This window comes from Mercurialis annua, linkage group LG6 (assembly GCF_937616625.2).
Source record: "Mercurialis annua linkage group LG6, ddMerAnnu1.2, whole genome shotgun sequence".
NCBI classification, from domain to species: domain Eukaryota; kingdom Viridiplantae; phylum Streptophyta; class Magnoliopsida; order Malpighiales; family Euphorbiaceae; genus Mercurialis; species Mercurialis annua.
Genome location: NC_065575.1, coordinates 20,779,718 through 20,803,013, shown reverse-complemented (window position 1 = coordinate 20,803,013; position 23,296 = coordinate 20,779,718). Strand labels below are relative to the sequence as shown.

The 23,296-nt window shown below is 33.5% G+C and overlaps 2 long non-coding RNA genes across 2 annotated transcripts; both read left to right on the top strand.

The window, feature by feature from the left end:
* Positions 1-597: 597 nt before the first annotated feature.
* On the top strand, positions 598-3,840 carry LOC130015634 (uncharacterized). Its single transcript, XR_008790912.1, has 3 exons — positions 598-715; positions 2,495-2,594; positions 3,792-3,840. It is a non-coding gene; the product is annotated as an uncharacterized LOC130015634 (long non-coding RNA).
* A 2,171-nt stretch (positions 3,841-6,011) lies between these two features.
* On the top strand, positions 6,012-6,701 carry LOC126686287 (uncharacterized). The gene is made up of 2 exons (XR_007643877.2): positions 6,012-6,085; positions 6,489-6,701. It is a non-coding gene; the product is annotated as an uncharacterized LOC126686287 (long non-coding RNA).
* The last annotated feature ends 16,595 nt before the right edge of the window (positions 6,702-23,296 follow it).

Sequence of the window (23,296 nt, the reverse complement as noted above, 5' to 3'; positions counted from 1 at the left end):
GACAATTTTGGAATGACGAATTTCCAAAATTCATATCTTCCTATTCCGACATCAGAATTCGATGATCTATATGTCAAATCGAAGCTATCGACGTCCTCTTCAATTTTATGAATTTTATTTCATAAAATTTGAATGAAAAACAGTGCAGAAATTTAAAGAACAATGCAGTTCAAATCGAACCGCTGGGTTCGTCAGGATTTAAGTAATCAGGACTAAGGAAACGTATTATTTAAGTTCAAATTGAGAATTTAAATAATCGAGGAAGCTTATTAATATATTTGGAGTCCAAGGACTAAATTTGAGAATTTTTGGACGAAAAAGTATATTTTAGTCGGACTGCAATTGGACTGCAGAATTAATAAAGAAAATTCATTATAAAATAAAATAGACATCCCGAGATGATAATTTGGAGGTTAATATTCATGAAATACTATTCGGAAATTAATGAGAAAGTTTAATTTCGAATATTGCAAAAGTTACTTTTATTTACGAAATTGCCACAAGGGCAAACTTGTAATTTTGCCTAGACTAATAAATATCCTAAGTCTTCTTCCCCACTTCATTTCCAGCAAATTTCTTTTACCTCCATTGTTGAATGCTCTCAACTCACCATCCTTAGCTATATTATTCATTTGTTATTTCTCAATAATTCCTTAACGAAAAACGTTGGAAATCACCCGCTAATTACTAATCTACAATTGCATGTAGGATCAAGGTATAATCGCTAGCTCAAAACTTTGTGTTTATTTTCTGATGTTTAATAAGCTTATATTATGTGTTTTAGTTGTTGAAATTTGTGGTTTAATTGTGTTTAATTCGGTTTTTGTGTATAGTTTTGATATATTCGGTTTGAATTAATTTTTATATATGGGAAATTAAATTAATTTTAATTTATGGGCTGATGTTAAATACTATTTTTATATATGTTTAAAAATGTGATATTCATGGATTAAAAGTGTTAAAAATAGTGGGTAATTAGTTTAAAGAGATGGGTTTCGGTTTTGAATTAATTGTTCCGTGAAATTAAATTATTATTTTTAATTTCTGGGCTGATCTACTTCATGAGGTTAAAATATGCTTTAAAGTGTGATTTTTGTGGATTAAAAATGTTAAACATTTCGGGTATTAATTTAATGGTTTGGAGTTCGATTTTTAATAGTTTTAAAGGCTTAAAAATCGCTTAAAAATGATAAATAAATGGATTTTAAATTTCTGGAAATAAATTGGTTTATGTTTGAGTTAGATGTTGGGTTGATGGTGAATAAATGTTTAATGGTGAATTTTTAATGGTTTGTTAATCGGGTTTAATTTTTATAATAGTTTAATCGGTAAAAAAATGTTTAAAAAGGGTATTTTTGTCATTTTAATTTCTGGACAGAAATTATTCATGAAAAATGTATGAAATATATATGTTGATTATTTATGGAATTTAATTGATTTAGTTGAGGTGTTTTGACGGATTAATAATCGGTTTTGATTATTAATTGTTTATACGGTTTTAAATTGTTAAAATTGTTAAAATTATGAAAAATAATTTATTTTAATTTTGGGGCTGCTGTTTTAGTATGATAATTAAAATAAATATGTTTGGGTTAATTTGATTGGATTATCCATAATTGATGAATACTTAAGAAATTAAAAGTTTCGATTTTAATCTAAATTGTGTTGCATGTCTATGAATTAAATGTGAGATCACAAAATTGAGTTGATGAGTAAGCTTAGACTATTTAAAGGATTGATTGATGTGATTTTCAATTGATTTGGACTTGATTGTCAAAATTTAAAGTTTTAGGTTTAAAATGTATTTTTTTAAAAAAAATAAAAGGACCAATCAGTATTTTAACCATATTTCCAGATTATTGATGTGTATAATCTGATGTGAAATGATTTTGAGAATTTTAAAGAATCTTGATGATTTTTGAAAGAATTGGATATGTTTGCCGAAAACTAGAGTTTTTGAGTTAAATCGTATTTTTCCAAAGTTGAAAGGCTACATGGTATGTTAGCCAAAGTTTCCAGATTATATTTGTTAATAATCTGAGGTAAAATGATTTTGGATATTTTAAGTAATTTTGTCGATATTAAAATCGATTGAATTACGAAAGGACCTAAATGGTCAATTTTGAAAAGTTTGAGGGTATTTTGGTATTTTAACCAAAAGTGGAATTTAAGATAATACGGGGATGTTTTAATAAATTTAAATAATTAACCTTGAAGTGGAAAGTATTATTGATATAAGGAAATATATTTTATATAATAAAGTATATTTATGAAAAATGAAATATTTAAATGAATATTTCTGAATAATGGTTTTATGTGTAAAAAGAGATAAGTAAAGAAAAAATTACATGAATAAAATAAGTTATGAACTTATTAAATAAGAAATTATTTGGGGATTAGAATTAATTAATTAAATTAAATTAATATTGTATAGAGTTAATTCTAGAATTAGGATTTTATTAATTAAGAGAATTAATATTTTGATCCTAACTAGATTCGACAAGTTGTCGAGCTATCGAGTCGGAGGACCAAGGGAATTAACGGAGTTGTTTAAAGGAGCATTGACGGAGTAATACCGTAGTTAAACGGTTTCTGTGAGTACATGTTTTTACATTTCGGTATTCGTAAAGTCTCATATTTTAACATACCGTGTGATATATGTGTTGCGGTGTTATATGTTTACATGCCTTGTATCGATGTATGTTTTATGTATATACTATATGTATATATTATTTTGATATAGAAAGGTACACACATAGTTTTGAAAATTATTATGCAATTGTTTATGCTCGAATGTGTGTGTGTGTTACATCGGTTGGCTTCGCTATCGATGTCAGTTTATGTGTGTGTGTGTTACATCGGTTGGCTTCGCTATCGATGTCAGTTTATGTGTGTGTGTTACATCGGTTGGCTTCGCTATCGATGTCAGTTTATGTGTGTGTGTTACATCGGTTGGCTTTGCTATCGATGTCAGGAATGTGTGTGTGTGTTACATCGGTTGGCTTCGCTATCGATGTCAGGTGAATATGGTTGATCGGTTGGCTGTGCTATCGGTCCCATAATATTGTGTGTGTGGGTGTGTATTAGATCGGTTGGCTGTGCTATCGGTCTCAGGTGAATATGGTTGATCGGTTGGCTGTGCTATCGGTCCCATAATATTGTGTGTGTGTGTGTATTAGATCGGTTGGCTGTGCTATCGGTCTCAGGTGAATATGGTTGATCGGTTGGCTGTGCTATCGGTCCCATAATATTTTGTGTGTGTGTGTGTGTATTAGATCGGTTGGCTGTGCTATCGGTCTCAGGTGAATATGGTTGATCGGTTGGCTGTGCTATCGGTCCCATAATATTGTGTGTGTGTGTGTATTAGATCGGTTGGCTGTGCTATCGGTCTCAGGTGAATAAGGTTGATCGGTTGGCTGTGCTATCGGTCCCTTAAGATTTATGTATGTTGTGGATATGGTTGATCGGTTGGCTGTGCTATCGGTCCCATAAGATTATGCATGTATGATGTGTTGATAAGTTTCGCCATCAATGTAGATGGACGAATTTAAGAAATGTGGTTTAATTTAAAGGTCAACGTATATGGTTGACATTCTTTGATATTGAAGTCTTGATTGAAATATGTTATGTGTGAGCTCAGGCTTCAATTGTTTTAAAGATGTTTTCAAAGGATTTCGAAAATACATAAAGTTATTTTAAATATAAAACGGTTTTTAACTTTATGAAATATTTATTTGTAACGGCATGAACTCACCAGTATATCTGACCCACGTTGTGGAATTATTTTTCAGGAAAGCTGGTCCGATTTTGATGAAGGCTTCCGAACGTTTATTTCTCGGAAATCTACTTTGATAAAAGACTGTAAAGAAGGTTTTAAGTTCTAGTTGTCCGCAGTAGACTAGTATAGTCTTATTGTATTTAAATGTTTTAAAGCACATTTAAAACTCTGATGTTTTATCTCATCAGTTATTTAATAAATGTGTCATACGTCTCTTTTAAAAGCGAAAAATTTATAGTGTTTTTCAGGCTTGCTACGGGTTTCGGAGCAACCACTCCCATTCCCTAGCGCCGGTCTCGACTCGAGATTTCGGGTCGTGACAAAGCCCATGCATGCTTTAAGTTTCATTATTATCTTGAATTCTATTGGCCCATGTATTTCTTTTCTTCACATCCATACAAATGATTATGAATTAATAATAAACCCATGCATACAGCCCATTAAACTTTCATGCTCAGGTTAAGTCCAAAACCTTAACTATTGTTTGAAAAAAAATGTAGTGCTGCGTTACTTTTCTTTTTCTTTATTTATAAACTTTTTTTTAACCTTTTAAAATCGTTTTAAAATCCTAATTCATTCCACACTTTACACAAACCCTAGCCGTCATTTTTTTCTTCATGATTCGCTGAGTTCATACGTCCAAAACTCCTCTCCAATTGCTGAAATAATTCGCATTGAATAGGAATCCGTCTCGGTCATAGTAGACTCAATCATCTACATTCTTAAGCCTTGAAATCGTAATTTGGTACGTTAATCTCTTCGTTATTTGAGCCGTCGTGTTATCGTTTTAAATGATATTGTTGGCTGCGTTACTTCTTTTTGGTTTCTGCCAATTCTTGTTCTTTGCTATGGCCATATATGTTGTCCTTAGAGTAATAACTGTTAGGGGTTACCCTTAACCAATTAATTATTGATTATTTAATTTTCTTTTAGTTGGCCTTGTTGTTTGATATAGAAACTAAATATTTTGTTTGGCCTTGTTTACATCGTTAAACTTTTGTTCGTTGATGATTTTATGGCAGTATGAACATTATATCCTTAATTTTCTGTCAGAATGTGCTCACTTAGTTTGGTTAGTGTTTGTTACAGTTAGTATAGAGTTCCTCATTATTATTATTTTTCCTTGTGTTCGTGGTGAAGAATTGACGGGAATGGGGTTGACTTAAATGAGTGTTGCTTTTGTCCCTTGATTCAATGTTATGGCATTTAATGGGTTAATTTATATGGGGGTAGTGGCCATCGTTCTTTTAATTGAATTCCTTATTATTAGCTACTGCTTGTATTTGATTTCTTGATTTTGGTTTATGAAGATGATGATGTGGCGTTGTATGATTGGCTATTATAATTGATTTTTGGCTAAATGGTGGTTTTAGTTATTGAATTCTTATGTATTAAATCCATTGATTCCTAAACTTATCTTTTAACAGTTTTAATTGATTTTTGATTTTAATTTACAAAAGTGGCTTCGACTTATTAATTAACGATTTAAATAATAATATTATTTATAATTTGAAATTACTTTGGGCGTTAATACTTTAAATTTAAATTAATATTAATTTTATTATAGTTTATATGTAATTTTATATATTGACAATATTAAATAAGAATTGGGGATTTTACTTAATTTGAAAGATTGTCGAATTAGATATATTATTTTTAATACCTAAAAATAATATTTGAGTTATTTGAAAACTAAATTAATAATTATTAATAATTATTATTTAATTAATAATCTGAGATTTTGGCTTAGCGTGCCAATTTGGCTAAATTTGTAATTTAGTCTTTCTAATTATTTATTGATTTATTTAAGAAGATATTTTGCCGGTAATTTTTAATTACTTGAGTTTCAAGCTATTGAGTTCTATTTTGATATTAATTAATATTTTATTTAATATTAATTATAAACTGTAGTTTATAAACTCTGGTTTTATGGTTGGGTCGGTTTGAACTTGGGTCACCGACATGTGGGCTTAGCTTGGTAGTTTTGAAAAACTCGGCTAATCCACTATTTGAGGAATTGATTTTATTTATCAATTAAATATTAGTTTAATAATATTTTCGGATTGGATTTAAGTGCGAACTCAATAGTCTTGAATTAATTACGACATTACAATTTATTTAAGAATTGTGTTTCTCTGTGATTTATCTGGTTATTTAATTGTGCTAGTCCTACGTGGTGTCTAGTGATCTTAGAGTTAGGGGTCGTACGGATATTAACCTATTTATTATTTTAGACCCATCGACTGCTCGTGCTTCGGAGTCTACGCAGGGTTAGCTGTTTGCCAAGATCACGTGGATAAGCAAGCAGTGAGTTTGTAGTGCTATTTACCGCTTTATTAAGTACCGCCTCGTATTTTAATATTATAAATGCTTTTGAACTGTTTTTACGGATTATGGATCTGGATTGAAACGAGCTATTCGATAGGCTTGTATCGAGACTATGTGCACCAGTGAGTACTCTGGAAAACGGCAGACTAAAGTCTTGCTTACGCTGGTATATATTTTTGACGAGGATTTGTTCCCGTCCACTCTGGGTTTATCAGTATGCTATGTCATACTTACGCTGGGATCATTTCAATACTGTTTATCCATAATCATATTATATTAGTATAAAATGTTTTGATTTAAGGGTTTTAAACTTAATAAATGTAAATAGTATTGCGAACTCATCTCAGTATATCTGACACCGTTGTTTTCCCAAATTTTCCAGGTTTATGATTTGAAAGCTGGTCCACTCCGATTCTTTTGATTCTTCGGAGGTTTTTATGTTATTTTAACTAGTTACTGTTTTCGAACTCTTAGACCGCAGTAGAACTAGTTTATTATATATTATATTGATATTACACTCTGGGATTATCGATTTGATCGATTATTTATTATTAGCATGTTTACTCTGGATTACTTTAATATTATATTTAAGGCATGCTGTTGAGCATTTTTGGATAATTAAGTTATTTATATTAGAACTGTAATATAAATTGCTATACTTAGGTTGGAGTCTCGGTTGCCTCCGAGCAGTTTTTTGCAGGTTTAAATATTTAATTGTTTTCCGCAAGGCTTGCTACGGGTTTTGGTACAACCATACCCATACCCTAGCGCCGGTCACGATTCATGAAATTGGGTCGTGACACTTGAATAGCTAAAAAGGTGAAAATCTTGGATTTGTTTCGTGATGTTTGTAAATATTTGGCTTAAGTTACTAAAAATATGAAACGCTTGGATTTGTTTCATAACGTTTTAAACATTTGGATTTTTTTCGAAACGTTTGGATTTTTTTGTAAACTTTTGGCTTCAATCACTAAAAACGTAAAACGTTTGGATTTGTTTCGTAACATTTGTAAACGTTTGGCTTCAATCGCTAAAATGAGGAAACGTTTGGATTTGTTTCTTATCGTTTGTAAAAGTTTGCCTTAAATCGCTAAAAAGGTGAAACGTTTCGATTTGTTTCGTAACGTTTGTAAACGTTTGGCTTAAATTTCTAAAAAGGTGAAACGTTTGGATTTGTTTCGTAAAATTTGTAAACGTTTGGCTTCAATCACTAAAAATTTACAAATGTTTGGCTTAAATCGCTAAAAAGGTGAAACATTTGGATTTGTTTCGTAAGGTTTGTAAATGTTTGGCTTAAATTGCTGAAAAGGGGAAACATTGGATTTTCTTCGTAATGTTTGTAAACGTTTGGCTTAAATTGCTAAAAAGGTGAAACGTTTGGTTTTGTTTCGTAATGTTTGTAAACGTTTGACTTAAATTGCTAAAAAGGTAAAACGCTTGGATTTGTTTCGTAAAGATAGTAAATGTTTGACGTAAAATTGCTAAAAATGTGAAATGCTTGGATTTTTTTCGTAACATTTGTAAACGTTTTGCTTTGTTTCGTAATGTTTTTAAACGTTTGGCTTCCATCGGTAAAAAGGTGAAACGCTTGGATTTGTTTCGCAACGTTTGTTAACATTTGGCTTAAATTGCTAATAAGTGAAACGTTTAGATTTGTTTTGTAGCGTTTGTAAACGTTCGGCTTAAATCGCTAAAATGGTGAAACGTTTGGTTTTGCTTCGTAACGTTTGTAAAGGTTCCGCTTCAATCTCTAAATATATGAAACGTTTGAATTTGTTTCGTAACGTTTTAAAGGTTTGGTTTTGTTTCGTAACATTTGCTAACGTTTGGCCTAAATCGCTAAAAAGGTGAAACTCTTGGATTTGTTACGTAACGTTTGTAAACGTTTGGCTTAAATAACTTAAATGGGTAAATGTTTGGACACTACTAGAAATCTGCTGATTAGTGACAGAAATTTGCGACAAAATTTATTTCCGTCGCTAATTTTTACTTTAGCGACGGAATCGGCGACAGATATCTAATCTGTCGCCTCATTTTGGAGAAAATTTGTCGGGTGAAGACCCACCACTTTAGCGACGTAATATCCGTCGCTAATCCGTAGCCAAAGTGGCGGGAGACAGTCCGCCTTTTCATATTTCTACATGTTAGCGACGGACTGTCTTTGTCCGTCGCTGTTTGGCTTAAATTGCTAAAAATGCGAACCATTTTGTTTTGTTTCGTAACATTTGTAAATATTTTAAATGTTTGGTTTTATTTCGTAACATTTATAAACGTTTGGCTAAAATCGCTAAAAAGTGAAACGTTTGGTTTTTTTCGTAACGTTTAAAACGTTTTGCTTCTCGTAACATTTATAAACGTTTGGCTTAAATCGATAAAAAGGTGAAACCTTTGGATTCGTTTCGAAACGCTTGTAAACGTTTGGCTTAAATCGCTAAAAAGGTGAATCGTTTGGTTTTATTTCGTAACGTTTGTAAACGTTTGGCTTAAATTGCTAAAAAGATGAAACGCTTAGATTTGTTTCGTAACGTTTGTAAACGTTTGGATTTGTTTCATAAAGTTTGTAAACGTTTGGCTTAAATCGCTAAAAAGGTGAAACGTTTGGTTTTGTTTCATAACGTTTGTAAACGTTTAGATTAAATTGCTAAAAAGGTGAAAGGCTTGGATTTGTTTTGCAAAATTTGTAAACGTTTGGCTTAAATTGCTAAAACTGTGAAACATTTGGTTTTGTTTCGTAACGTTTGTAAACGTTTTAAAGGTTTGGTTTTGTTTCGTAACATTTATAAACGTTTGGCTTAAATCGCTAAAAAAGTGAACCCTTTGGATTTGTTTCCAAACGCTTGTAAACGTTTGGCTTAAATCGCTAAAAAGAGGAAATGTTTGGATATGTTTCGTAATGTTTGTAGACGTTTGGCTTAAATCGCTAAAAAGGTGAAACGTTAGGATTTGTTTCGTAACGTTTGGCTTAAATCACTAAAAAAGTGAATCGTTTCGTTTTGTTTCGTAACGTTTGTAGACGTTTGGCTTAAATTGCTAAAAAGGTGAAACGCTTGGAGTTGTTTCGTAACGTTTGTAAACGTTTGGATTTGTTTCGTAATGTTTGTAAACGTTTGGCTTAAATCGCTAAAAAGGAGAAACGTTTGGTTTTGTTTTGTAACGTTTGTAAACGTTTACCTTAAATTGCTAAAAAGGTGAAACTCTTGGATTTGTATCGTAACGTTTTAAACATTTGGTTTTGTTTCGGAACATTTGTAAACATTTGGCTTAAATCACTAAAAAGGTGAAACGCTTGGATTTGTTACATAACGTTTGTAAACGTTTGGTTTAAATAACTAAAATGGGGAAATGTTTGGAATTTTTACGTAACGTTTTTAAACGTTTGGCTTAAATCACTATAAAGGGGAAACGTTTGGATTTATTTCGTAACGTTTGTAAATGTTTGGCTTAAATTGCGATAAAAGTAAAACGCTTGGATTTGTTTCGTAACGTTTTAAACGTTTGGCTTAAATCGCTAAAAAGGGGAAACATTTGTTTTGTTCCGTAATGTTTGCAAACGTTTGGCTTAAATCGCTAAAAAGATGAAACGTTTGGTTTTGTTTCATCACCTTTGTAAATGTTTGGCTTAAATCGCAAAAAAGGTGAAACGTTTGGTTTGTTTCGTAACGTTTGTAACAGTTTTCCTTAAATCCCTAAAAAGGTGAAAGGTTTGTATTCGTTTCGTAACGTTTGTAAACGTTAGGCTTAAATTGCTAAAAAGGTGAAACGTTTGGTTTAGTTTCATAACCTTTGCAAACGTTTGGCTTAAATCGCTAAATAGGTGAAACGTGTCGATTTGTTTCTTAACGTTTGTAACCGTTTGGTTTGAATTGCTAAAAAGGTGAAACGTTTGGATTTTTTTTGTAACGTTTGTAAACGTTTGGCTTAAATCGCAAAAACGGTGAAACGTTTGGACTTGTTTCGTAACGTTTTTAAACATTTGGCTTAAATTGCTAAAAAGGGGAAACGTTTGGATTTGTTTCGCAACCTTTGTAAACGTTTGGCTTAAATTACTAAAAATGTGAAACATCTAGTTTCGTTTCGTAACATTTGTAAACGTTTTAAATGTTTGGTCTTGTGTCGTAACATTTATAAATGTTTGGGTTAAATCGCTAAAAAGCTGAAAGGTTTGGTTTTGTTTTGTAACGTTTAAAACTTTTTTTTCGTAACATTTATAAATGTTTGGCTTAAATCGCTAAAAAGGTGAAACGTTTGGATTTGTTTTGTAACTTTTGTAAACGTTTGGCTTAAATCGCTAAAAAGGTGAAACGTTTGGATTTGTTTCGTAACATTTGGTTTAAATCGCTAAAAAGGTGAATCGTTTGGTTTTGTTTAGTAACGTTTGTAAAAATTTGGCTTAAATTGCTAAAAAGGTGAAACGCTTGGATTTTCTTCGTAACGTTTGTAAACGTTTGAATTTGTTTCGTAACGTTTGTAAACGTTTGGCTTAAATCTCTGAAAAGGTGAAACGTTTGGTTTTGTTTCGAAACATTTGTAAACGTTTGGCTTAAATTGCTAAAAAGGTGAACCGCTTGGATTTGTTTCGTAGCGTTCGTAAACCTTTGGATTTGTTTTGTAACATTTGTAAACGTTTGGCTTAAATCGCTAAAAAGGTGAAACGTTTGGATTTGTTTCGTAACGTTTGTAAACGTTTGGCTTATATTGTTAAAAAGATGAAACGTTTGGATTTGTTTCGTAACATTTGTAAATGTTTGGCTTATATCGCTAAAAAGGTGAAACGTTTGGATTTGTTTTGTAACGTTTGTAAACGTTCAGCTTAAATCGCTAATATGGTGAAACGTTTGGTTCTGTTTCGTAACGTTTGTAAACATTCAGCTTAAATAGTTAATAATGTGAAACGTTTGGTTTTGTTCCGTAACGTTTGTAAACGTTTGGCTTAAATCGCTTAAAAGGTGTAACGTTTGGATTTCTTTCATAATATTTGTAAACGTTTCGCTTTGATTTGTCTCGTAGCGTTTGTAAACGTTTGACTTGAATCGCTAAAAAGGTGAAACTCTTGGATTTGTTTCGTGACGTTTGTAAACGTTTAGCTTAAGTTGCTAAAAATGTGAAACGTTTGGATTTGTTTCGTAACGTTTTAAACGTTTGGATTTTTTTGGAAACATTTGGATTTTTTTGTAAACGTTTGGCTTCAATCACTAAAAAGGTAATACGTTTGGATTTGTTTTGTAACATTTGTAAATGTTTGGCTTCAATCGCTAAAATGAGGAAACGTCTGGATTTGTTTCATAACGTTTATAAACGTTTGGCTTAAATCGCTAATTAGGTGAAACGTTTGGATTTGTTTTGTAACGTTTGTAAATGTTTGGCTTAAATAGCTAAAATCAGGAATTGTTTGGATTTGTTTCTTATCGTTTGTAATAGTTTGGCTTAAATCGCTAAAAAGGTGAAATGTTTCGATTTGTTTCGTAACGTTTGTAATTGTTTGGCTTAAATTTCTAAAAAGGTGAAACGTCTGGATTTGTTTCGTAACATTTGTAAACGTTTGGCTTCAATCACTAAAAATTTGTAAATGTTTGGCTTAAATCGCTGAAAAGGTGAAACGTTTGGATTTGTTTCGTAACGTTTGTAAACGTTTGGGTTAAATTGCTAAAAAGGTGAAACGTTGGATTTTATTCATAACGTTTGTAAACGTTTGGCTTAAATTGATAAAAAGGTGAAACGTTTGGTTTTGTTTCGTAATGTTTGTAAACGTTTGGCTTCAATTGCTTAAAAGGTGAAACGCTTGTATTTGTTTCGTAACGTTAGAAAATGTTTGTCTTAAATTGCTAAAAATGTGAAATGCTTGGATTTTTTTCGTAACATTTGTAAACGTTTGGCTTTGTCTCGTAAAGTTTTTTAACGTTTGGCTTGAATCGCTACAAAGGTGAAACGCTTGGATTTGTTTCGTAATGTTTGTAAACGTTTGGCTTAAACTGCTAAAAAGGTGAAACGGTTGAATTTGTTTCACAACGTTTGTTAACGTTTGGCATAAATCGCTAATAAGTGAAACGTTTGGATTTGATTTGAAACGTTTGTAAATGTTCGGCTTAAATCGATAAAATGGTGAAACGTTTGGTTTTGTTTCGTAACGTTTGTAAACGTTCGGCTTAAATCGCTAAAAATGTGAAACGTTTGAATTTGTTTCGCAGCGTTTTAAAGGTTTGGTTTTGTTTCGTAACATTTGCTAACGTTTGGCTTAAATCGCTAAAAACGTGAAACGCTTGGATTTGTTACGTAACGTTTGTAAACGTTTGGCTTAAATAACTAAAATGGGAAAATGTTTGGACACTACTTGAAATCTGCTGATTAATGACGGAAATTAGCGACGGAATTTATTTCCATCGCTAATTCTGATCTTAGCGACGGAATCAGCGACATATACCTAATATGTCGCCTCATTTTGGAGAAATTTTGGCGGGTGAAGTCCCGCCACTTTAGCGACGGAATATTCGTCGCTAATCCATAGCCAAAGTGGCGGGAGACAGCTTGCCTTTTCATACTTCAACATGTTAGCGACGGACTGTTTATGTCTGTCGCTGTTTGGCTTAAATTTCTAAAAATGTGAAACATTTTGTTTTGTTTCGTATCATTTGTAAATGTTTTAAACGTTTTGTTTTGTTTCGTAACATTTATAAACGTTTGGCTAAAATCGCTAAAAAAGTGAAACGTTTGGTTTTATTTCGTATCGTTTAAAAGGTTTTTCTTCTCGTAACATTTATAAACGTTTGGCTAAAATCGCTAAAAAGGTGCAACCTTTGGATTTGTTTCGAAACGCTTGTAAACGTTTGGCTTAAATCGCTAAAAAGGTGAAACTTTTGGATATGTTTCGTAACGTTTGTAAACGTTTGTCTTAAATCGTTAAAAAGGTGAAACGTTAGGATTTGTTACGCAACGTCTGGCTTAAATTGCTAAAAAGGCGAATCGTTTGGTTTTGTTTCGTAACGTTTGTAAACGTTTGGCTTAAATTGCTAAAAAGATGAAACACTTGGATTTGTTTCGTAACGTTTGTAAACGTTTGGATTTGTTTCGTAAAGTTTGTAAACGTTTGGCTTAAATCGCTAAAAAGGTGAAACCTTTGGTTTTGTTTCGGAATGTTTGTAAACGTTTAGCTTAAATTGCTAAAAAGGTGAAACGCTTGGATTTGTTTTGCAACATTTGTAAACGTTTGGCTTAAATTGCTAAAAATGTGAAACATTTGGTTTTGTTTCGTAACGTCTGTAAACGTTTTAAACATTTGGTTTTGTTTCATAACATTTATTAACGTTTGGCTGAAATTGCTAAAAAGGTGAAACCTTTGGATTCGTTGCGAAACGCTTGTAAACGCTTGGCTTAAATCGCTAAAAAGGTGAAACGTTTGGATATGTTTCGTAAAGTTTGTAGACGTTTGGCTTAAATTACTAAAAAGGTGAAACTCTTGGATTTGTTTCGTAACGTTTTAAACATTCGGTTTTGTTTTGGAACGTTTGTAAACGTTTGGCTTAAATCACTAAAAAGGTGAAACACTTGGATTTTTTACGTAACGTTTGTAAACGTTTGGTTTAAATAACTAAAATTGGGAAATGTTTGGATTTTTTTCGTAACGTTTTTAAACGTTTGGCTTAAATCACTATAAAGGTGAAACGTTTGCATTTATTTCTTAATGTTTGTAAATGTTTGGCTTAAATTGCTATAAAAGTGAAACGCCCATATTTGTTTCGTAATGTTTGTAAACGTTTGGCTTAAATTGCTAAAAATATGAAACGCTTGTATTTGTTTCGTAACGTTAGTAAATGTTTCGCTTAAATTGCTAAAAATGTGAAATGTTTGGATTTGTTTCGTAACATTTGTAAACGTTTGGCTTAAATCGCTAAAAAGATGAAATATTTGGTTTTGTTTCGTAACGTTTTAAACATTTGATTTAAATCGCTAAAAAGGTGAAACGTTTGTTTTTGTTCCGTAACGTTTGTAAACGTTTGGCTAAAATCGCTAAAAAGGTCAAACATTTGGTTTTTTTATAACCTTTGTAAACATTTGGGTTAAATCGCTAAAAAGGTAAAATGTTTGGATTTGTTTCGTAACGTTTGTAAACGTTGGCTTAAATTGCTAAAAAGGTCAAACGTTTGGATTTGTTTCGCAATGTTTGTAAACGTTTGGTTTAGATAGCTAAAAAGGTAAACGTTTGGTTTGGTTTCGTAACGTTCTAAACGTTTAGATTTGTTTTGTAACGTTTGTAAACATTTGGCTTTAATCGCTAGTAAAGCGAAATGTTTGGATTTGTTTGGTAATGTTTGTAAACGTTTGGCTTAAATTACTAAAAAGGTGAAACGTTTGGATTTGTTCCCCATTGTTTGTATACGGTTGGCTTAAATTTCAAAAAATGTGAAACATTTGGTTTTGTTTCATAACGTATGTAAATGTTTTAAGCGTTTAGTTTTGTTTCGTAACATTTATAAACGTCTCGCCTAAATTGCCAAAAAGGTGAAACGTTTGGATCCGTTTCGTAACGCTTGTACACGTTTGACCTAAATCGCTAAAAAGGTGAAACGTTTGGATTTGTTTTGTAACGTTTGTAAACGTTTGGCTTAAACCGCTAAAAAGGTGAAACGTTAGGATTTTTTTCGTAACGTTTGGCTTAAATCGCTAAAAATCTGAATCGTTTGGTTTTGTTTCGTAACGTTTGTAAACGTTTGGCTTAAACTGCTAAAAAAGTGAAACGCTTGGATTTGTTCCGTAACGTTTGTAAACGTTTGGATTTGTTATATAACGTTTGTAAACGTTTGGCTTAAATCGATAAAAAGGTGAAACGTTTGGTTTTGTTTTATAACGTTTTTAAACGTTTGGCTTAAATTTCTAAAAAGGTGAAACGCTTGAGTTTGTTTCGTAACGTTTGCAAACGTTTGGATTTGTTTCGTAACGTTTGTTTAAATCGCTAAAAAGGTGAAATGTTTGGATTTGTTTCGAAACCTTTGTAAACGTTTGGCTTAAATTACTAAAAAGGTAAAACGTTTGGATTTATTTCGTAACATTTGTAAACGTTTGACTTATATCGCTAAAAAGGGGAAACGTTTGGATTTGTTTGGTACTGTTTGTAAACGTTCGGCTTAAATTGCTAAAATGTGAAACGTTTGGTTTTGATTCGTATTGTTTGTAAACGTTCGGCTTAAATCACTAAAATGTGAAACGTTTGGTTTTGATTTGTAACGTTATAAACGTTCGGCTTAAATCGCTAATAATGTAAAACGTTTGTTTTTATTCCGTATTTTTTGTAAATGTTTGGCTTAATTCTCTAAATAGGTGTAATATTTGGATTTGTTTCATAATGTTTTTAAACGTATGGCTTTGATTTGGTTCGTAACGTTTGTAAACGTTTGGCTTGAATCGCTAAAAAGGTGAAACTCTTGGATTTGTTTCATGACGTTTGTAAATGTTTTGCTTAAGTTGCTAAAAATGTGAAACGTTTGGATTTGTTTCGTAACGTTTTAAATGTTTGGATTTGTTTCGAAACGTTTGGATTTGTTTTTAATGTTTGTAAACGTTCGGCTTCAATCACTAAAAAGGTGAAACGTTTCGATTTATTTTGTGATGTTTGTAAACGTTTGGCTTGATTGCTTAAAAAGGTGAAACGTTTGGATTTCTTTCGTTACATTTGTAAACGTTTGGCTTCAATCTCTAAAAAGGCAAAACGTTTGGATGTGTTTTGTAACGTTTGGCTTAAATTAGTAAAAGTTGAAACGTTTGGATTTGTTTCGCAACGTTTGTAAAAGTTTGGCTTAAATCTCTAAAAAGGTGAAACGTTTGCATTTGTTTCGTAATGTTTGTAAACGTTTTGCTAAAATTTCAAAAAAAGTGAAACGTTTGGATTCGTTTCATAACTTTCGTAAATGTTTGGCTTAAATTACTAATAAGGTGAAACATTTGGATTTGTTTCGTAACGTTTTAAACGTTTGGCTTAAATAGATAAAATGGGGAAACATTTCGATTTGTTTCGTTACGTTTGTAAACATTTGGCTTAAATTGCTAAAAAGGTGAAACGCTTGGATTTGTTTTGTAACATTTGTAAACGTTTAGGTTTGTTTTGTAACGTTTGTAAACTTTTGTCTTAAATCGCAAAAATGTGAAACGTTTGGATTTGTTCCGTAACGTTTTAAACATTTGATTTTGTTTTGTAACGTTTGTAAACGTTTGGCTTAAATCGCTAAAAAGGTGAAATGCTTGGATTTGTTACGTAACGTTTGTAAAGTTTGGCTTATATAACTAAAATGGGGAAATGTTTGGATTTGTTTTGTAACGTTTGTAAATGTTTTGCTTAAATTGCTAAAAAATTGAAACGCTTGGATTTGTTTCGTAACGTTTTAAACGTTTGACTTAAATCGCTAAATAGGTTAAACGTTTTTTTTTGTTCCGCAAAGTTTGTAAACGTTTGGCTTAAATCGCTAAAAAGGTGAAACATTTGGTTTTGTTTCATAACCTTTGTAAACGTTTGGGTTAAATTGCTAAAAAGTTGAAACGTTTGGATTTGTTTCGTAACGTTTGAAAACGTTTGGCTTAAATTACTAAAAAGATGAAACGTTTGGATTTGTTTTGTAACGTTTGTAAACGTTTGGTTTAAATCGCTAAAAAGGTGAAACGTTTGGATTGGTTTCGTAACGTTTTAAACGTTTGGATTTGTTTTGTGTAATACCCCGTAAAATTAAAGGATTAAATTATTCCACGTAAGGAATAATTTATAGGACCGGGAGAACGTAAATTAAATTTAAGGATAAATTTAATTTATAGTATCTCCGGAAATATAAAATAGTTATAGAAGTTAAAATATAAAAATTGGATATTTATATTTTAACTAACGGGAATTAAGAAATGCTTATAAATTAAAATAGGGTAATTTATAAGTCCCGTGTGAATATTTTTGGAGTCAATATTCACAAAATATTTTTAGAAAGTTACCCCTAAAATTTTATAGAATTTGGAGATAGAAATTTTATTAAGTGGATCTAATTTAGCCCTAATAAATCTTTAAGGATTTATTAAAAATAAAATATAAGTCCCGTGAGAATAAAAATTATGTTTTTATTCTAATTACGAATTATGGAATTCGTGGTTAAAATTTCATAAAATTTGGAGTTCGTTGTCCGTTTTAGTTACGGACGAATATTTAAGAATTTGGGTTAAAGTAACGCGCGAATACCTAGGGACTAGTTTGGAATTTAACCAAACTATATATATAAACATTTCATTTGAAATGTTCATAAGTTTCAGAAACCTAAAACTTAGGTTTTGTATTCAGAGAACGGCGACGACGGCACGCGACGGTAGGTTCGACGGTTTCGATCCAATTTCTCGTTTCTAACTCAAATTTCTTCGGTAATCCATTAATAATCGAAGTTATAACCGTTATTTTGAATTTGGTTATATAGAAAATGGATTATATTCGAATATATAACGGTTACCGTACCGAATCGAACGTATACGTAATGATTTTACGTTCCGATAGCGGAAATGGATAGATTGGTGTTTGTATATGTGTTTAGGATCGAAAAGTGGCGTTTTAGCACGTCGGAAAGCCCGGGAAATCGAGTTTCCCGGGGCTGTGCACGACTGGTGCACGAACGTGCACTTATAGTGCACGAACGTGCACCAGCCATGGTGCACGACCGTGCACCAAGTGCACGATCGTGCACTAGCCTGGGTGCACGAACGTGCACCCAAGGTGCACGAACGTGCACCAGGCAGCACGACCGTGCACAGGGTTGCACGATCGTGCTGCCATGGCTCGAAGGGGGGAGTGTTTTGGGGCTTTTTGCCCTAACTTTCGACGGAAGTAATCGTCGAACTATGGATGATTTAAATGGACTTTAAACCTTAAACCTGGACGTTTAAAGGATTAAAAGAACTAGGACAATTAAGGGAGTTCGATTAATTAAAACATAGAGATGTTTTAATTGGGTCCTCTATTAATCAAAGTGATTAATAGTTAGAGGCCTATGAGTTGATATCGAAAATGAGTATAGAATAGATATGTTACATGTTAGTAGTGTCAATAGAAAGTCTACTCTTTAGAGTTAGAATTCTTGTTTCAATTGTATTTAACAATTGTTTTCTAACTAGATCCAACGAGCAAGCAAGCTACTGGACCAGGAGAGTAGAGGGTGAACGAGAATTGTTTTGTGGATAACGGTTTTGTGAGTTCGCATATTTACTTTTGAATATTGATGCCAAAACATTTATAACTAAAAATGTGTTTGAAATTGCATTGCATAGAGTCGATTTGAAACCAATATATAGATCCACTGGAACGTGCTATCTATTGGGCAACAATAGAACTGTGTGATCACCGGTATTAATAAAACATTGCATTGCATACTAGTTGGGTTCTTTGGCCAGATGCTTGCAAAGCGGCCAAGACCTAACAGGTTATCCTGGGGAGCCAGTAATTTAATTTACGGCCCATCAAACCTTACACAGAGATAAGATGATTGTGACAATGTGAGTTCACATTTCATCCTGTGTTAAACAAGAGAGCACGAACTGTGACATTAATCACAGTTAACCAAATGGGGTTTCTCTTAGGGTTTCATTTGGATCGGTTATTTGGCTGCACAAAGTGTGTTTACATGCGATTTCTGCTTTTATTAATATGCTTGAGTAACTATGTGAATTCACTCATATTTGACCCCCGTTGATTTCCCTTTTCACAGGTAAATGATATTTTGACGTGACAAGACTTCCAATTCTTTCTCTGGAAGTTGTAACTAAATAAAGGTCACTCTAGAGCTGCAGAGTAGTTCTAGCCCCGAACAGTAGTTCAATTGTAAATGCTTAAACTCTGATATGAAACTACTGTGAGTATCATTTTGGGACAAAGGCATGTTTTTATAAAAAGGGCTTTTGCCAGTTGTTTATAAGAAACCTGGTTTTAATAAAAGCTTGTGATTAATTAAGTGGCATGCTTAAACCAGTACTTGACATGATAACTGGTTTGCACCGCTGGCATTGTTTTTGGGCAGGGTTGTGTCAAGGTGTGTGCAGTATACATGTATTACCCTGAGTCCAAAAATGCGATGGCATTGTTTTGATTACACGTTTAATTGAAGGTTTTCAAATACTTGCGAAAAGAAATTGAAACCTTTTATGTTTTCAAAACGCGAAAAGTTTTTACTGTTTTTCCTAGGCTTGCTACGGGTTTCGGAACAACCATTCCCATTCCCTAGCGCCGGTCTCGACACGAGTTTCTAAGCGGAAATCGGGTCGTGACAAAGTTGGTATCAGAGCAATGTTGTAGAACTGGAATGTCTACAGTAACATTGCCGATACTCGAATAGTAGAGTCTAAGGAACTACTGCAGCAATAGGATTTGAGTCATGTCCTTGATATGTCATCATTTAATTGTGAAATATTCAGCTTTTCCTTAGGTTGTGAATTTAGAATGTGTTGGATATGAGTTATATATTGTGATACGCATGAGCACGTGAGGTGTGACCATTGAGATGGTTATATGTGTTCATGTTGGATTTGTATTTGTTGTTCTTCATTTGATTGCAGTGTGGTTTGATTTGGTTAGGATGGCTGACCAAAGGCAAACTCGTGGTCGAGCTGCGATGATACGAGATGCACCTGAAGAGGCTCATGATGAGTCGTCTGTGCATATAGGGCAACATGAACCGGCCAACGTAGCAGGTAGAGGCCGTGGGCGTGGTAGACCTAGAGGTAGAGCTAGAGGTCAAGCTGTGGAGGAACAGGAACCAGTTCAGGCTCCTGGGATACCACAACAACCTAACGCGCCAGGCTTCGACTTTAATCAGTTCTTAGCTGGAGTTGCAGCTATGCAGGCTAACCAAGTGGAGAATCAGGCTATGCATAGGGAGCAACTATTGCAACAACAACAGCGTGTTGGTGCAAATGTCGATAGAGACAGTATTTTGGCTTCTATGCGGCTCAAACCAACAGAATTTGATGGTTCAGGCGATGCATTGGATTTTCTTGAGGAAGTTGAGCGTAATGCTAGACGTTTACAGGCTGACGAGAGACAGTCAATCTTGTTAGTTGAAATGTCAATGAAAGGACCAGCAAAAGATTGGTTTCGACGTATAATTCAACCTACGATGAATCAAATGACCTGGGCAGAATTTGTTAATCGGTACAGAGAATTTTATCTGCCATTTTCTGTGACCGAGAGTTATCGTGATCAATTGCTGAATTTGAGAAGAGGAAATAGGTCAGTACAAGAATATGTGACGGAGTTCACTAGGTTGGGAAGATTTGCACCTGATTTGATGGCTGATCCAGCAAGGGCGAATGCGAGTTTTATCAAGGGTTTAGGACCCGAGTTTATTAGCCTTGTTTCTGATGTGAACCGAGATTTGATCCAGCTGATAGACAGTGCACGTCAAATGGAGACTTCGTTGGTACAGTTTGGCAGAATTGTAAATTCTACTGCACCAGTGTCGACAAGGAGTGATCAAGTTGGTGCGACAGCCAATACACAAATGTGGTTTAATCCAAGTGGTTTTACTGGACCGCGACGTAAAAATTTTAAAGGGAAGAGTAATAAGCGTTTCAATACCCCTGGAGCTAGTTCAAGTGGACGTAGCTCAGGAAGTTCTGGAGTTTTAACTCCATATTGCCAGAATTGTCGGAGGAGACACTATGGAGTGTGTCACCTTGCTCCAGGAGCGTGCTTTGTTTGTGGCCAACCAGGCCATTATGCAAGACAATGTCCGATGTCAGGAGCACAAGGGTCTGCTGCCAGTGTTGCTCAACCTTTTCAGCAGCAGCGGAGACCTATGTTTCCGGCGGCATCTGGGCAAGGTCAAACTGGTAGTACATTTACTAGCCAGAGAGGAAGAGGTTTTGGTAATAATCGAAGTGGAGGAAGAAATGGTGGGGGAAGAGGTACTGGTCAGAACTCTCAAGCGGAGGGGAGTCAAGCCAGGGTGTTTGCACTAAATCCACAAGAGGCTCAAGCCTCTAATGCAGTTGTGCAAGGTATTTTTACTATAGCTTCTATGGATGCTTTAGTATTATTTGATCCGGGTGCAACACATTCATTTGTTTCACCGAGTTTTGCGATTAAGATGGGAAAGCAACCCGCTTACTTGCAAAATCCATTATCAGTAGCCACGCCAATGGGTGAAAGTATGGATGCGGACATAGTTTATTCGTCTTGTCCTGTGAATGTTCAAGGACGAGAGTTGCTTGCCGATCTAATTTTGCTAGAAGTACTAGCATTTGATGTTATATTAGGTATGGATTGGTTAGCTCGACATTATGCGAGTGTGGATTGTCGCGAGAAGTTAGTGACATTCAATACCCCTGGAATTGAGGTGGTTTCACTTCAAAGTGAAAAATTAAAATCCACTGCTAGCATAATCTCAGCTATGAAAGCTCAACGAATGATGAGAAAAGGATGTCAAGCATTCTTGGCTATTGTGTTGGATACAGAGAAAGCTCAAGGAACTGTACAGAATGTACCGGTGGTAATGGAGTATCCAGATGTTTTTCCAGACGAATTACCGGGATTACCACCAGATAGAGAGATAGAGTTTTGTATTGAGTTAACTCCTGGTACCAAACCGATATCAATACCTCCTTATCGAATGGCGCCAGCAGAGTTAAAGGAACTGAAAGATCAACTAGAGGAACTACTTAGTTGTGGTTTTATCAGACCAAGTGTTTCACCATGGGGAGCACCTGTTTTATTTGTTAAAAAGAAGGACGGATCATTTCGGCTCTGTATAGATTACAGACAGCTGAACAAAGTTACAATCAAGAACAAGTACCCATTGCCAAGGATTGATGATTTGTTCGATCAACTGCAAGGGGCAAGGTACTTTTCTAAGATTGACTTGCGATCAGGATACCATCAGTTAAAGATCCGAGAGGATGATGTTTCGAAAACTGCTTTTAGGACTCGGTATGGTCACTACGAGTTCGTAACGTTTGTAAACGTTTTGCTTAAATTACTAAAAAGGTGAAACGTTTGGATTTGTTTCACATTGTTTGTAAACGGTTGGTTTAAATTACTAAAAATGTGAAACATTTGGTTTTGTTTCGTAACGTATGTAAATGTTTTAAGCGTTTGGTTTTGTTTCGTATCATTTATAAACGTTTGGCTTAAATCGCTAAAAATATGAAACATTTGGATTCGTTTCGTAACGCTTGTAAACGCTTGACTCAAATCGCTAAAAAGGTAAAACGTTTGGATTTGTTTTGTAATGTTTGTAAACTTTTGGCTTAAATCGCTAAAAAGATGAAACGTTAGGATTTGTTTCGTAATGTTTGGCTTAAATCGCTAAAAACGTGAATCGTTTGGTTTTGTTTCGTAATGTTTGTAAACATTTGGCTTAAATTGCTACAAAGTCGAATTGCTTGGATTTGTGTCGTAACGTTTGTAAACGTCTGGATTTGTTACGTAACGTTTGTAAACGTTTGGCTTAAATCGATAAAAAGGTGAAACGTTTGGTTTTGTTTAGTAACGTTTGTAAACGTTTGGCTTAAATTGCTAAAAAGGTGAAACACTTGAATTTGTTTCGTAACGTTTGTAAACGTTTGGATTTGTTTTGTAACATTTGTGAACGTTTGTCTTAAATCGCTAAAAAGGTGAAATGTTTGGATTTGTTTCGAAATGTTTGTAAACGTTTGGCTTAATATGCTAAAAAGGTAAAACGTTTGGATTTGTTACGTAGCAATGTAAACGTTTGGCTTATATAGCTAAAAAGGGGAAACGTTTGGATTTGTTTCGTAACATTTGTAAACGTTTGGCTTATATAGCTAAAAAGGGGAAATGTTTGTATTTGTTTTGTAACATTTGTAAACGTTCGGCTTAAATCGCTAAAATGTGAAATGTTTGGTTTTGATTCCTAACGTTTGTAAACGTTCGGCCTAAATCGCTAATAATGTAAACGATTTCTTTTTTGTTCCGTATCCTTTGTAAATGTTTGGATTTACAAAGGATAAAATTGTTATAAAGGTGAAATGTTTGGACTTGGTTTTTAACTATTGGATTAAATTGCCAAAAAGGTGGAACGTTTGGATTTGTCTGTAAACCTTTGGATTAAATTGCTAAAAACGTGGAATGTTTGGATTTGTTTCGTAACTTTTGTAAACGTTAGGCTTGAATCGCAAAAATGGGGAAACGTTTGGATTTGTTTCGTAACGTTTATAAACGTTTGGCTTAAA